General features: G+C 38.8%; 1 long non-coding RNA gene across 1 annotated transcript; it reads right to left on the minus strand.

Annotated features, from left to right (window-relative positions):
* Positions 1-1,940: 1,940 nt before the first annotated feature.
* Positions 1,941-13,190, minus strand: LOC107570977 (uncharacterized). The gene is made up of 3 exons (XR_001607118.1): positions 13,003-13,190; positions 5,142-5,189; positions 1,941-2,288 (listed from the first exon to the last, which is right to left on the minus strand). It is a non-coding gene; the product is annotated as an uncharacterized lncRNA (long non-coding RNA).
* Between the last annotated feature and the right edge of the window lie 823 nt (positions 13,191-14,013).

Consider the following 14,013-nt stretch of genomic DNA (forward strand, 5'->3'; position numbering starts at 1 on the left):
AAGAAGGCTTAAGGCAAAAAGTAGGACCCGTGTAAATATCGGAACAGCTTTCCAGCGCTGGAGAGAACTCAAGGAGCGGAAGGCCTGTGATCGGACGCCGAGGTTGCTTTCTCGACAGGTGAGTAACACCGTGTCTGTGCCGCAACAGCTAAAGTCTGTCTAGTACACTGGACGCGACAAAGCGACCGTTGAAAATCATTTGAAATTTGTGTCAATACGTCATAAACAGAACGCAGCAGCAGTTTTCTGTCGGGGATTTGTCGTGTTGTGCCACGCTGCATCCAGTGTAGACATTACTGAAATAAATTAACTTTTCCACGACATTCTAATTTATTGAGATGCACCTGTATATCTATGGTGTAGACAGCATCACTGATTATAATGAGTTCTATAGTTTTTTGTCACGCCGCGCCACTCGTGTCCAGTGTAGACACAGTGTAACATTGGTTTTGCTTTGTTTCACTGAACTAATCGTTGCCTGGGTTGTGTACGTATGTGTGGGGCGGAGCTATCAAAATAGGGGCAAGACCCTTTTGGGGTAGGGGCGTGTTTGTTTTGGTGATTTCAAATGTCAACATTGGCTGCCAGAAATCACTTACCCCACCTTTAATTTTTTAGGCATGTCTGAGTTAAACTGAATATTTGGTGAGAAAAAAAATTATATTAAAGGACTATTCATCCTATTGGGATCTGATTGGATCATGCCAAAATTTGATTTTATTGGCTAATATAAATTTTCTTCACTTGTTCTGCCTTGAAACAAAAGTGTTTTTAATAAAGGAATATAAAAACAAAGATTTTTAGATTTACACTACCGTCAGTTAAGTGTTTTTTTAATCTTTTACTTTTAATCATCACTAAATTGATCAAAAGTGACAGTAAAGTGACTCTTATATTGTCATCTTCTTCAAATAAATCCTAATTTATTTTGAACTTTTTAAAGTCCAAAAATCCTGAAAAAAAGATCTTTCCACAAAATATTAGACAGCACAACTTTTTTCCACATTGATTAAAAAAAGATAAAATCTTGAGCAGCAAATCATCGTATTAGAATGATAACTTAAGGATCATGTGACACTGAAGACTGGAATATTGATGGTGAAAATTCAGCTTTACCATCACAGGAATAAATTACATTTTAAAATATATTCAAATAGAAAAGTCATTTTAAATTGCAATAATATTTCAGTTTTTCTGTATTTTTGATCAAATAAATGCAGCCTTTGGTGAGCATGAAAGACTTCTATCAACAGTGTTAAAAAATATTACTGACCACAAATTTAGAACGATAGTGTGATTGCACCAATGAATCATTTACAAATAACCCCGGATCATTTATTATGAAACTAAATAAGCCTTATGATTTCACATTGACTTTAAGCAGCAAATCAGTATGGCCCCCAATAGAGAGAGTCCCCAAAGCGTTATGTACATTTACATGGACACACCCTTTATTTCCTATCTAGGTCAACACTCCATCGCAAGTGTCAATTTACAGTCAAAATAAAGTATCGATAGAAATGATATATCCATTAGAGACAGACATTTAAAGCAGAGAGTAAAAGAGATGCCCCGGAGAGGTAGGGACAGATGACATCCACACATTGTTTGCTAATCTTTAAATTAGCCATGATTAGAGTTGACGGCATCAGTGCATTGCCATTCTCAAACAGAACTCAACAGCACACAATCCATATGGCCAAACCGCGTGAGGTCAAATCTACAGGATGCATCAGTCATCTGCTGCTTCTTAATACCTCCACAAAACAAGTCCTTTTACAGAGCGACTGAGCTCTGCTGTATAGTTAAGGGTCTGTGCACATCCTTGGCCTTTCATCGACGACATGTCCTTGCTCTGAAGATGCAGTTGGGGTCCTTCAACATCGTTCTTACGCAACAGCCTCGCCGCTCTTCGTGAGGAATTTCTGTAATCTTAGTCTGAAAGGTACGCGGACAGTCTCTGGCGGTTTAACTGGAAAGCGAGTGAAATGTTCTCCTAGCTAATGTATTTTGAGATCAAAACAAACAGTTTTTTATGTCAAGGTTTGAAAATGTTTTGTGTCCCCAGCTGTGAGACGATGGCGTCTGCTGGGACTCGATGACCTGCATGTAACTGTAGAGACGCTTGACTGACTGCAACCATGGCGCACGGATTCCATTTCCTATTTGAGGGTGACGTGGAGAGGGGCAGCTGATATCTTTAGCTCTGAAATGAGAGGATGGACACAAATGTGTGGGGGCTGATGGATGATTCCTGTTTGGCGTTGCTCCTGTGAATGTCAGCAAACCTGCGCACACACAAAGAGAAAACCATCGGCAGGGACATTAGGGAAATGCATTTTGTGGCTGATCAAAGGCAAGAAAAAACGACCTGCATTACCTTTTCCTGCCTCATCTTTTCATGTTTGTTGATCTTGTGGCTCTTTTGTTTGTGTTTACTTAGTGAATGATGATTTTTACATGACTGCATTCTGAAGAGCGGCTGCTTTGAAAGGCATATTCTTTTGAAAAATGTAAACGGCAGAGGGTGAATGCCTGTGTTCTTTAGCATGAAAGCCTTAGTAAAATGATTATTTAGTTTCAACGTGGCTGCGCTCATCTTGCGGCACCATTTTTTTTTTAAAGGGAAAATTATGCCACCCCTTGTCTGTCTGAGTGTTAATTCGCATTTAGAGAATTAAAATCACTTTTATGCACTTAGTAGATGCTTTTATCCAATGTAACTTACATTGAATTAATGCATTCAGTGTACTGTATACATTTGATCAATTCATGCATGGTCTGGGAATCATGACCCTGGTGTTGCAAGTGACATGTTTCAGCTAAAGAAATGTTCCAGTTTAGGGAAGAACAAAAAAAAATCACTCTAAAAATGTATACATTTTGTATGATTTCACTAGCTATAGAAAACATATTTGTTAAAAATCACGAAAACATTTTAAACGTGGGCTGTGCACGCCGCAGAGAGCTCAGAGTTCCTTGAACAATTAAAGTATTATTTTTAAGTCACCTAAACATCATTATATAGGACAGAACAGGTTGTCAAGATGAAGTCAGGCTTTCAGTGTTTAGTGTCCCAACTGTGTATTTATCTCCACTAAACTAATGGCGCTTTTCCACTGCATGGTACGGCACGGTACGGCTCGGTACGGTTCACTTTTGGGGGGTTTTCCACTGGGTGCAGTACCTGGTACTTTTTTTAGAACCACTTCGGTTGGGGTTCCAAGTGAACCGTACCGTTACCAAAACGTGACGTGTAAACACTGCTGATCACGGATTGGCCGGAGAGAATCGTCACTACCTGTGTCACTGAACTTGCGACACAAACACAAAAGAACCACTAGATTTAAATCAGCACAGCCAGCGAAGGATCGAACACAACTGTTTTGAACGAGCACACCTTTTTTTTTTAAACAACCAATACTGTTGCGGAAGAACAGACGTTCCTCTCGTTGATAGCAGATGAGCGGATCCAGCAAGAGCTTGATGGGGCGACGCGGAATGAAAAAAGTTTTTTTTAGGAGCCGTGGTAGTAGAGGCGGCGCAACTATAACGACATGTGAATAATCCCGCCCATTCTAAAGTGGTACTGAACTGCAGTGGAAATGCAAACCGTGCCGAGCCGTACCGAGGCGAGTCGTACCACGCAGTGGAAAAGCGCCATAAGTATTTAGTCAGTTATCAAAATACAGTGACATTAGCCATCTTAATAGGTGAATTGAAAACAATTATGCAATTATCTAATTTTTTTTTACACCAGTAAATTTGGGAACCCTTGAATTAGAGAAAAAAAATTAATATCTGTTCAATGCTGTTTAACGAACAATCTCCAGAATTGATCATTCATAAAGAACTCACAATTGGGATTTGTAAATCAGACATTCCCCAAATTACTTGAATCAATTTGTAATGCATGTCAATGTAATCAGAACACAATTTCGTACATTCCAGTTCCTCTCTAAGTAAATAACTGTTGCTCCCTCTTTGCTGTTTCTCCATCTCTCCGTGATTGCCTGCGATACACACAGCGTTCTCTTGAGGGTGTAGGACGCAACATGCTGGAAATGTTGATAACACTGCCATGAACCAGAACTGCCATAAAGAATTTCATTTCCTAGAACCACCGTGGAGCCACAAAGCCTACAATGCTCCCCAGATGTCTTACACAACAGCTTCCCTCTGAGATGTTCCTCAAGTGCTCACTTTGGACCCTTTTATAATGGAGTTTTCAATAAAAAGTCTTCCCTTATGACTAGCTTTTTAATAAAGTGCTTTTCAAAGAAATAAAGGCATGTGCAACTCAAATGTAGCTCTGGCTGTTGGAATAACACTGGCGTGAAAAGGCATGGTTTCCCACAGGACACATTTTTTTAATACATAAAAAATGGTGTTGGTGGTGCTTTTAGAACAATATTCAGCATATTATTTTGCCATGTAATGAAAAGAATGGAAAGCTTTCACTCAGAAACTGACAGGTGCTAATTGCCTCAAGGATTAACATACATTTATGCAAATTTCTGTCCTCATATTATCCTCCTGCACTGCAAAACTACAGTTTTTCCCAAGCCATGTACACTCACTGGGAATCGCTCAAAGCATGACGGAAAGACAAACAACAGCTGGCATGTAAATATATCTTGCTAAATAGAACTGTATCTCTTTCTTTGCTAACATCGTGCCATCTGCAATCACTACTGAGGCAGAACACGAGGGATTTTGGGTTTCAGCTCACGTCCCGCAACATCATCTTCTCCCTTCATCTCTCGATCCGCGGCACAACCAGCGCCCCCAGCTGCCCTCTAATCCAGCTTTAGCCCTTCCGCTGATCAGGTGCGTCACTCTTAACACAACTTCATCAGCGCCGGCGGGGCACAATTGGTTGTATAAATGATAAGATTTCCACTCGATTTCTGCTCTGCCATATTCCACCTCTGTACCTGTGCTCTGTATCTGTGATGTTGCTTTAAAACCAACGCTGTGATAGCACTCTTGTTGCTCGCCGTGTTTTGTCGCCGTTCTGCTTCGGACCTGCTTGCTGGACGATCACCGTCTTTGCATATTAGATTTAGAGACAATAATGGCTTACTAAGAAAAAGAAAACAGAGCAAGATAAGATATAATCTTACTGAAGCACCACTCACCTCCTCACAGCAATCTGAAGTCCTTTAGGATGGCTCCTTGGGCAGAGGCTTTAAAAAAAAAAGAAAGGAAATAGTGGTCAGTTATTTCATTAGATCTATGTTATTATCATTTATGCATTTAGCAGACGCTTTTATCCAAAGCGACTTACAGTGCATTCAGGCTATACATTTTTTACCAGTATGTGTGTTCCCTGGGAATCGAACCCATGACCTTTTGCGCTGCTAACGCAATGCTCTACCACTGAGCCACAAGAACATTATTATATATAATTACTATAATTAATTTTTAATTACTAATTAATTACTATAATTAATATTTCCTCTGAATTTACAGTCGTGCAAAATATTTCAAATGGCGGAGAAGCGCCACATAAAAAGCATCATTCTATAACATAACCGTTTATTAAATAATTTGAAATAGATTCAACCATAAACTATAATTACATTTTGCACTTTTTTTTTTAATTGCTTGAATTTGTCAATAACCTGAAACAGCTTGTCTCCATCTAGTATACCACTTTTACTATTACAGTTTTTTTTCTCAAACATTTTGTTTCTTTGGTTATGCAACAGTGCAGTCTAACATATGTGCAAAAATAAAACAAAATAAGTAATTCATCATTTAAGTTTAATACAATTAATTAACAATAATTTATGGAAAACACTAAACTAAAACTAAGAGACTCTGGAAAAATATTCCCAAGGTCAAAATTCAGAGTAAAGAGGCTGTTCAAATGTGACATTTGTGATTTTCTCTCCATTTTGAAAAAGGTATATGGTTAATTTAAACATATAATTTGTTAATTTTTTATTATTATTTTTTATTAATTTATTATGCTATTGTGAGTGATCAATAGTATGTGTTTTTAGATTATAGGAAAGATAGGTTTATTTCTATAGCACATTTCATACAGTGGTAATTTGAAGTGCTTTGAAGAAAACAATAAAGATTATTAAAGAAATATAAATATAAAAAAGTAAGCAGTAGAAATGGGAAAAAAGAGAACAAATTAGTTCAAATGAAATAAGATTATACATTAAAATGAATATGAGGAAAAACAAAGTATCAAATAAATAAAAAGACAATTTGATTAAAAACCTATCATAAAATAAAATAAAAAATAAAAACCAAGTTGTCCTTTATGATTAGCAGCAATGTCTTCAATGTTAATAAATTAATCAACATAATTAATAAATTTAGCTTTCTGAAGTTTTGTAAGTCAGAATATCAACATTTGAGTATGACCCACAAAAGACCTGCACAAACAAACAAACAAACAAATAAATACTAGTTCCTACTGAAAAATATGGTTAAGTTAGTAGTGCATCTGTTTTAGCTAGTCACTGCCCAGCACTGCTTGATTGTCTGCAACACTATCAACTCTGCTAACGTTGCTAATTCAGGTCCTCTGCTGTCTGGTTTATACTCTCAAAGCACCTCAAATTAGCCAGCCCTGTATTCTGCACTTCACAGGGCTTTTTTTAAGTCTTTTCTCTCAGATCAAGTTGAAGAAACTTCCAACTTTCCACTTGCTCGTTCAATGTTTATAAAAACCTCTTAACCCCTCAAGACTTTAAATCCTTCATTGGCAAGCTCGTGGTTCTTGGATCTGCTACACACTCATTGGCATGCAGAAGGCTCTCTAAGTGTTGGCACCCGTGCTGATTGGCTCGTCACCGAATCATTCACAATGGTGTTGACAGTGCCCGTGATTCTATGGGTAGAGCCGCTTTTTCCAGTGCCCGCCCGCCCCGTATGCCTCTCTGCCCTGGAAGTCTGGCGCTATCTGTGAAACCCTTCACGCAGTGCATCTGATCTGTTGCACCTCTCCACAAACATGTCATCTAAATGCTAAGCACTCATGCTGCATTGTTAAATGAAAACAACAAGAACAGCGAAAGCAAACAAGACAATCCTGCAACTAGCTGCAAGCTTTTTGATTTCATTTTTTCCAATTTCTCTTCTTCAAGATCCTAGACATATTCTTCTTTCTCCTGGAGATGTGAGGGGAATTCTGAGAGTGTTATCACGTAAGCTCAGTATGCACTACTGTACATGGTTTTTACCACATTTTTGCATTCAGAGACAAACGTCGGGAATTATCTTTGATTCCTTGGAGTGACATGATCGGCAGTGGGTTAATTGCTTTGGCGATGAATCTCAGCCTCAGTTTGAGCCACAGTCCTCCAGTGTCTAATGAAGAACTAAGAAGTGCAGTTGCTAGAATTAGCAAGTCCACATGATATGCAAGATAAATACATTGTTCATTAGGTTCCCTACGGGGCATTACGATCATACTAAAAAGATATGGCCTTTTTTACATTTATTATTTTTAATGTATTTGTTTATAAAATAATACTTCTATAATTTATTGTTTCTTTTATGTATTTGTCAGTTAATTTAGTTTATTGGTCTGCGTTGGTTGTTTTTCCTCTTTATAATATTGTTCTGAAGCTTAAATAAATGATAAAGAAAGAAATTACATTGGTTTGTCCACAAAATCCCTTTTTTGGCCAGCCACATTAGACAAATGCTAATTTGGCTCTATGGCTGATACAATAGAGTGCAACAGTGCCTGTCCACTTTTTCAGCAGCCTTGAGAGGAAGCTGGAAGAAAGTATTTTTCCCATTAATTTTTCCCATTGAGTCTTCTTTTGAAATTTATAAGCCATGAACCAAACCAACCAGCTATGAGGTGAAATCACAACATTACAAATTTTGATTTGAAACAAAAAATATTTGTAAAGATTGTGAACTTAATGGTTTAATGAGTGAAAGAACTACAAACCCATGCAGCATTGTGAATGACAATCAGATGAAAACAATGGATAAATACAAAACTATTGATTTAAAGATGATTATGTATACAGAACCAATATATTTTGAGTCTATTGTTCAAAGTAGGTCTGTCTTCAAAGGTTTATAAATTATCTTTCACAATCAATTCCACTATAGAGAAAATAAATTGAATTTTTACTTATGAAACAACTGTTGCACTCTCTTGATGATGTAAAATGCCTTGTCAGTGCTGTCAGTTGTGAACATAATCTGATCTCATATCGTACTATCTGACAATTAATGCGACAAACATCAAGTACAGAAAACAAAATCACACCATGTTATGCATACTGGTGTAGGGGTGGCTTGCTTCTAACAGAAAAATCACTAAGAGGAGCAACCATGACCGCACCGACCCGCTTCTCACGATTGAGTTTCTCTAGTGCTTTATGCCCGACTTGATATTGATTTGGTGACACCAACTCTGAGGCAAAACTGCTGAGGCAGCCATTGTAGGAGGCACTATTAACTGTTCATGCTAATTAATGGGCTAAAAAGGTGAAAGCGGTCTCCTGTGGTAAAGTAGGAAGGAGGCAGAATGAGAGTGAGTGAGAGAGCGAGGAAGAGGGACGTGGAATGAAGGAGCCATTTCTTGTGTCTGCAAACAATCGTCTGAAACAGCTCATCTGTTAGCACGTTACCACAGGGGATTGTGTGCCGCCACAGTACTGTGAATGTCGTAGGGCATTAGTCTGCAAGAGGAAGATGAAGAGTATGTAAACTTGCCTGCTAGCAGAGAGGCCCAGATTACAAATGTGTACTTTGCTAATTGAACAGATTAGCTATCATTAGCGCAAATGATGCTACTGCTCCAGGTGTTAGCGTCACAGGAGGTAAAAAATTCTTAACGGAAACAATATTATTAACTGCAACACTGTTTACTCTCTGAAAGAGTAAATACAGCTCTGTCATCTTTTACAAACTGCCCCATACCATAGGGTGACCATATAACTTACGTTACGTTTCATGATTTCAATTAATTAAACACGCTCTTTGATTACTGAAATATCATTTAATCATTAAAAACGTCCAGGAAATGTAAATGAGCAACAACAACAACAACAGAAAAACAGAATAAAAAATAAGAATAAAAATGGAACTTGGTTAAAATAAAAGGATTTCACAGGCTATTCTCTACAGTGTAAGATGTGGATGAAGGGTTTTCCTGGAGTATGATGAGCAGTACTCACAGAGTTGGCCTGTTTGCGAGCAGATAACCTGCTTAATAATTATGCTCACCTGAATATAAGGCGTTTTTCACTTCCAGCAGTCATGAACAATAATATATAGACTATAAGTGATTAAATACAAGATTAATAGTAGTTATAATTATTGGTAAAATGTGCTTGGAAAAAAATATAATCAGAATATCAACTTTCATAATAATTATGCATGCACTGTATTTTTCCTCTTCTGCTGTCGAGGTAATGCAAGAAATGTTGTGATTGGTTGTCAAGGCAGCCAATCAGAATTTAGCAGCCTCGGTCTCTGATTGGCTGGAATTATGGCACATTGTAACGCTGGGTTGTGTTGAGCACGCGAGCTGTTGGCATTTAGCGAGCACTGAGGGGGGCATCAGGTGAGCAAGCTAGTGAAACGTTGCACCCGCAAAAGAGGTCTGCACATATCCAAAAACTTATTTTATATGCAAAATTGATTTCCGTGCGCTCGAAATACTTTTTTCTTTGCGAAACGAACATTTTCTCCACAAAACTCAGATTGCGCGCGTGCAAAATGCACTTTTGTGCGCTCAAAATATGATCTTTCGCACGCAGAATTGTGGCAGAAATGTAAGCCCATAAGGACGTGTCCTGGGAAAATGGCACGTATGGTCACCCTACCATACCATCCTCACGAAAAAAATACTCCGTACACACTAGCGATGGAACAAGTTAACTGACATGACAAGGCCTGTTTCACACATTCTGTTGTGCATATTCCTTTCGGACCCCATAATAAGAGGCTACAGCCAGTTAAAATTAATATTATTCAATTAAAACTTTTATTGTTAAATTAATGTTTTATTAAGCAGTAAATCAGTATATTGGAATGATTTCTGAAGGATCATGTGACACTGAGGACACTATTTTTGTTCATACAATGAATGTCAACAGGGTCCAAACAACACCTCACAGACTTTCAAAAACATTTTTCAATATATATTTCTACATGTCGCGCAGGTCTGAAAATGACATGTAGGTGAGTAAATGATGACAGAATTTCCATTTTAGGTTGAATTAGCGCACTAAAAAAAATTATAAAATTACATAAAGATCAGATTAGCATTGTATAATGTAAAATGTTAATGTTGGTTGACGCATAAGTTTCTATTTGCATGATTAGATAATTCATTAGGTGCATGAACTAACAATGAGCAGCATTTTAATTTCATTCACTGTCTTTATTAATCTAGGAGTTAATGTTAATTCACAGATATACTATTGTGCATGCACTGTTGATTAATGCAGTTTGCCATGTGAAAGCACAATGTTAGGCACTGCAATTCAATTTCTCTGCAGTTCTACTGTACACATGCTCCTCAGACATACAGTGGGTACGGAAAGTATTCAGACCCCCTTAAATTTTTCACTCTTTGTTATATTGCAGCCATTTGCTAAAATAATTTAAGTTCATTTTTTTTCCTCATTAATGTACACACAGCACACCATATTGACAGAAAAACACAGAATTGTTGACATTTTTGCAGATTTATTAAAAAAGAAAAACTGAAATATCACATGGTCCTAAGTATTCAGACCCTTTGCTCAGTATTTAGTAGAAGCACCCTTTTGATCTAATACAGCCATGAGTCTTATTGGGAAAGATGCAACAAGTTTTTCACACCTGGACTTGGGGATCCTCTGCCATTCCTCCTTGCAGAGCCTCTCCAGTTCTGGCAGGTTGGATGGTAAACGTTGATGGACAGCCATTTTTAGGTCTCTCCAGAAATGCACAATTGGGTTTAAGTTAGGGCTCTGGCTGGGCCATTCAAGAACAGTCACAGAGTTGTTGTGAAGCCACTCCTTCGTTATTTTAGCTGTGTGCTTAGGGTCATTGTCTTGTTGGAAGGTAAACCTTCAGCCCAGTCTGAGGTCCTAAGCACTCTGGAGAAGGTTTTCGTCCAGAATATCCCTGTACTTGGCCCCATTCATCTTTCCCTCGATTGCAACCAGTCATCCTGTCCCTGCAGCTGAAAACACCCCCACAGCATGATGCTGCCACCACCATGCTTCACTGTTGGGACTGTATTGGACAGGTGATGAGCAGTGCCTGGTTTTCTCCACACATACCGCTTAGAATTAAGGCCAAAAAGTTCTATCTTGGCCTCATCCGACCAGAGAATCTTATTTCTCACCATCTCACAACTCCATGCGGGCTTTCATGTGTCTTGCACTGAGGAGAGGCTTCCATCGGGCCACTCTGCCATAAAGCCCCGACTGGTGGAGGGCTGCAGTGATGGTTGACTTTCTACAACTTTCCCCCATCTCCCGACTGCATCTCTGGAGCTCAGCCACAGTGATCTTTGGGTTCTTCTTTACCTCTCTCACCAAGGCTCTTCCCCCCCGATAGCTCAGTTTGGCCGGACAGCCAGCTCTAGGAAGGGTTCTGGTCATCCCAAACGTCTTCCATTTAAGGAATGGAGGCCACTGTGCTCTTGGGAACCTTAAGTGCAGCAGAAATTTTTTTGTAACCTTGGCCAGATCTGTGCCTTGCCACAATTCTGTCTCTGAGCTCTTCAGGCAGTTCCTTTGACCTCATGATTCTCATTTGCTCTGACATGCACTGTGAGCTGTAAGGTCTTATATAGACAGGTGTGTGGCTTTCCTAATCAAGTCCAATCAGTATAATCAAACACAGCTGGACTCAAATGAAGGTGTAGAACCATCTCAAGGATGATCAGAAGAAATGGACAGCACCTGAGTTAAATATATGAGTGTCACAGCAAAGGGTCTGAATACTTAGGACCATGTGATATTTCAGTTTTTCTTTTTTAATAAATCTGCAAAAATGTCCACAATTCTGTGTTTTTCTGTCAATGTGGGGTGCTGTGTGTATTTTTATGAGTGTGAAACAGGTCTAAGGAAGGCATTTGGAAGAGTGCGGCCGTTCAACCTCATGCCGTTTAGGCAGGGATTAGTGATTTTGTAACCATGTGAGACGTGCATTAACACACTCACGTTAGTCTCCATTTCCACGGTAACAGCAGGCACGAATTAAAAGCGTGCTGTGTGAAACAGGTCTAAGGAAGGCATTTGGAAGAGTGCGGCCGTTCAACCTCATGCCGTTTAGGCAGGGATTAGTGATTTTGTAACCATGTGAGACGTGCATTAACACACTCAGGTTAGTCTCCATTTCCACGGTAACAGCAGGCACGAATTAAAAGCGATATGCGGGAGGTGGCGAGGGCCGTTCCTCCGACTGGCCTCGGCTGGATTTTGAATTTAAGGATTGATTAGTCTCCTCCAATAGCTGCGAGAGGAGCAATTAAAACAATTATAAATCACTGGCAAACTGCAGGGACTAACCTGATAGCGTATATTGATGGAGTAGCCTTTGAAAATGACTGCTAAATGCAAGTCAGTGAATAGTTAGGAGACATTTCTCAGGCTTTATCAAGCATCACAATGAAATGAATTTCAAAAAGAAGCAGATTCCCTGGTGTGATATGCGCTTTTCAAGCCGCCTGTGGGAGTCCAGGTCACAATGGAGTGAGAATGATTCTCTGGCTTTCCTCTGTTTATTTCTTTTGTTCTCTGCTCGATGAAGGGCTCAAACAACAAAGACAGTTAATAGAATGTATAAAGAAATTAATAAATTAACAGATTCATATACATGTATGAACTATAAAGAAGCTTTATGCATTTTTGCATACGTTCATCTCTTGGTATTCGAATTCTTTGAAATATCACAGTCTCAATCACTACAAATGCATTATTGAAAGCACCTCTTCTGGAAGATGTTTCAAATCAATTTTTCATCCTGTTGGTTATCCTGCAGTAGAATAGAGTAGTCTCTACTCACGGTATGCTAATATGTCTTCCAAAAAAAATCAAAAACGGTAGCGGGGGCCTCAAAGAAGAAAGACAATATGAGACATCCTCTGATCACGGCCTGATAGACCCGCAGCAAACATCTCCAAATATTCCTCAGAGAAACGTGAAGTGCTGCATGTGGGATGCAAAAATGATAGTTCAAAGAAACCCTGGCAATTCTTCAGATGGAAAATGGCCTAAACGTGGTCTAAGTGACGGGGCAGCTGGCTGAGAGGGGTTTCTAACGGGAAAGAGAGGAGGCCAAAAACATAAAAGAATCATTTCAAGAGGGAGAGGGGGCGGAGGAGGAGAGCTATATGAAATCAAGAAACGATGCGTGCTAAGAAAACTCAAAGAACAGAACGTGTGTTTAATTCACTCAAACCTTCTGTCGACCAGCTAAACGAACAGAAACGGGACATTTAGATGTGCGCTCATTCTCTTTGCTCGGAAATAAATGAAAACATTTCGATATTGATTAGAAGCAGCTTTGATAAGGCAATTACTCGTAACGATCTCTTGAGCAACAAATACATAATTTAAACGCATGGATGTGTTCAGGGCTTTTCAATTAAACCTGTGTTTTGACATCGCAGATATATGGTTTTTGCCCTTAAAAATAACATTTGTATAATTTATTTGACTTAATGAGTAACTTGACAAGAATTTAAATATCTGTAGAAAGTGACAATGAAAATAGTTAGGGCTAATATGTGACATTCAATGCATTTTATCAATAACAATCAAAATACATTGCATTACCAACACTGCCAGATTTTCCATGTGTTGTATATAAACAAGTGGAACAAATCTGCCAATGCAGTAAGAGAAAGTTATATTAAAAATACAAACAAGTCTAAATATCCTTATTGTCACGAATCCGGTCCTTGGCCTTCCGGCCGATTGCCACTAGAGGTCATTCTACCATTACATTGACTCTCACACTACACAGACTGTTACATGTCACTCCGGACTACAGTTCCCATCATCCATTGCACTT

This window comes from Sinocyclocheilus grahami, unplaced genomic scaffold (assembly GCF_001515645.1).
Source record: "Sinocyclocheilus grahami isolate Dianchi unplaced genomic scaffold, SAMN03320097.WGS_v1.1 scaffold1529.1, whole genome shotgun sequence".
Classification (NCBI taxonomy): Eukaryota; Metazoa; Chordata; class Actinopteri; order Cypriniformes; family Cyprinidae; genus Sinocyclocheilus; species Sinocyclocheilus grahami.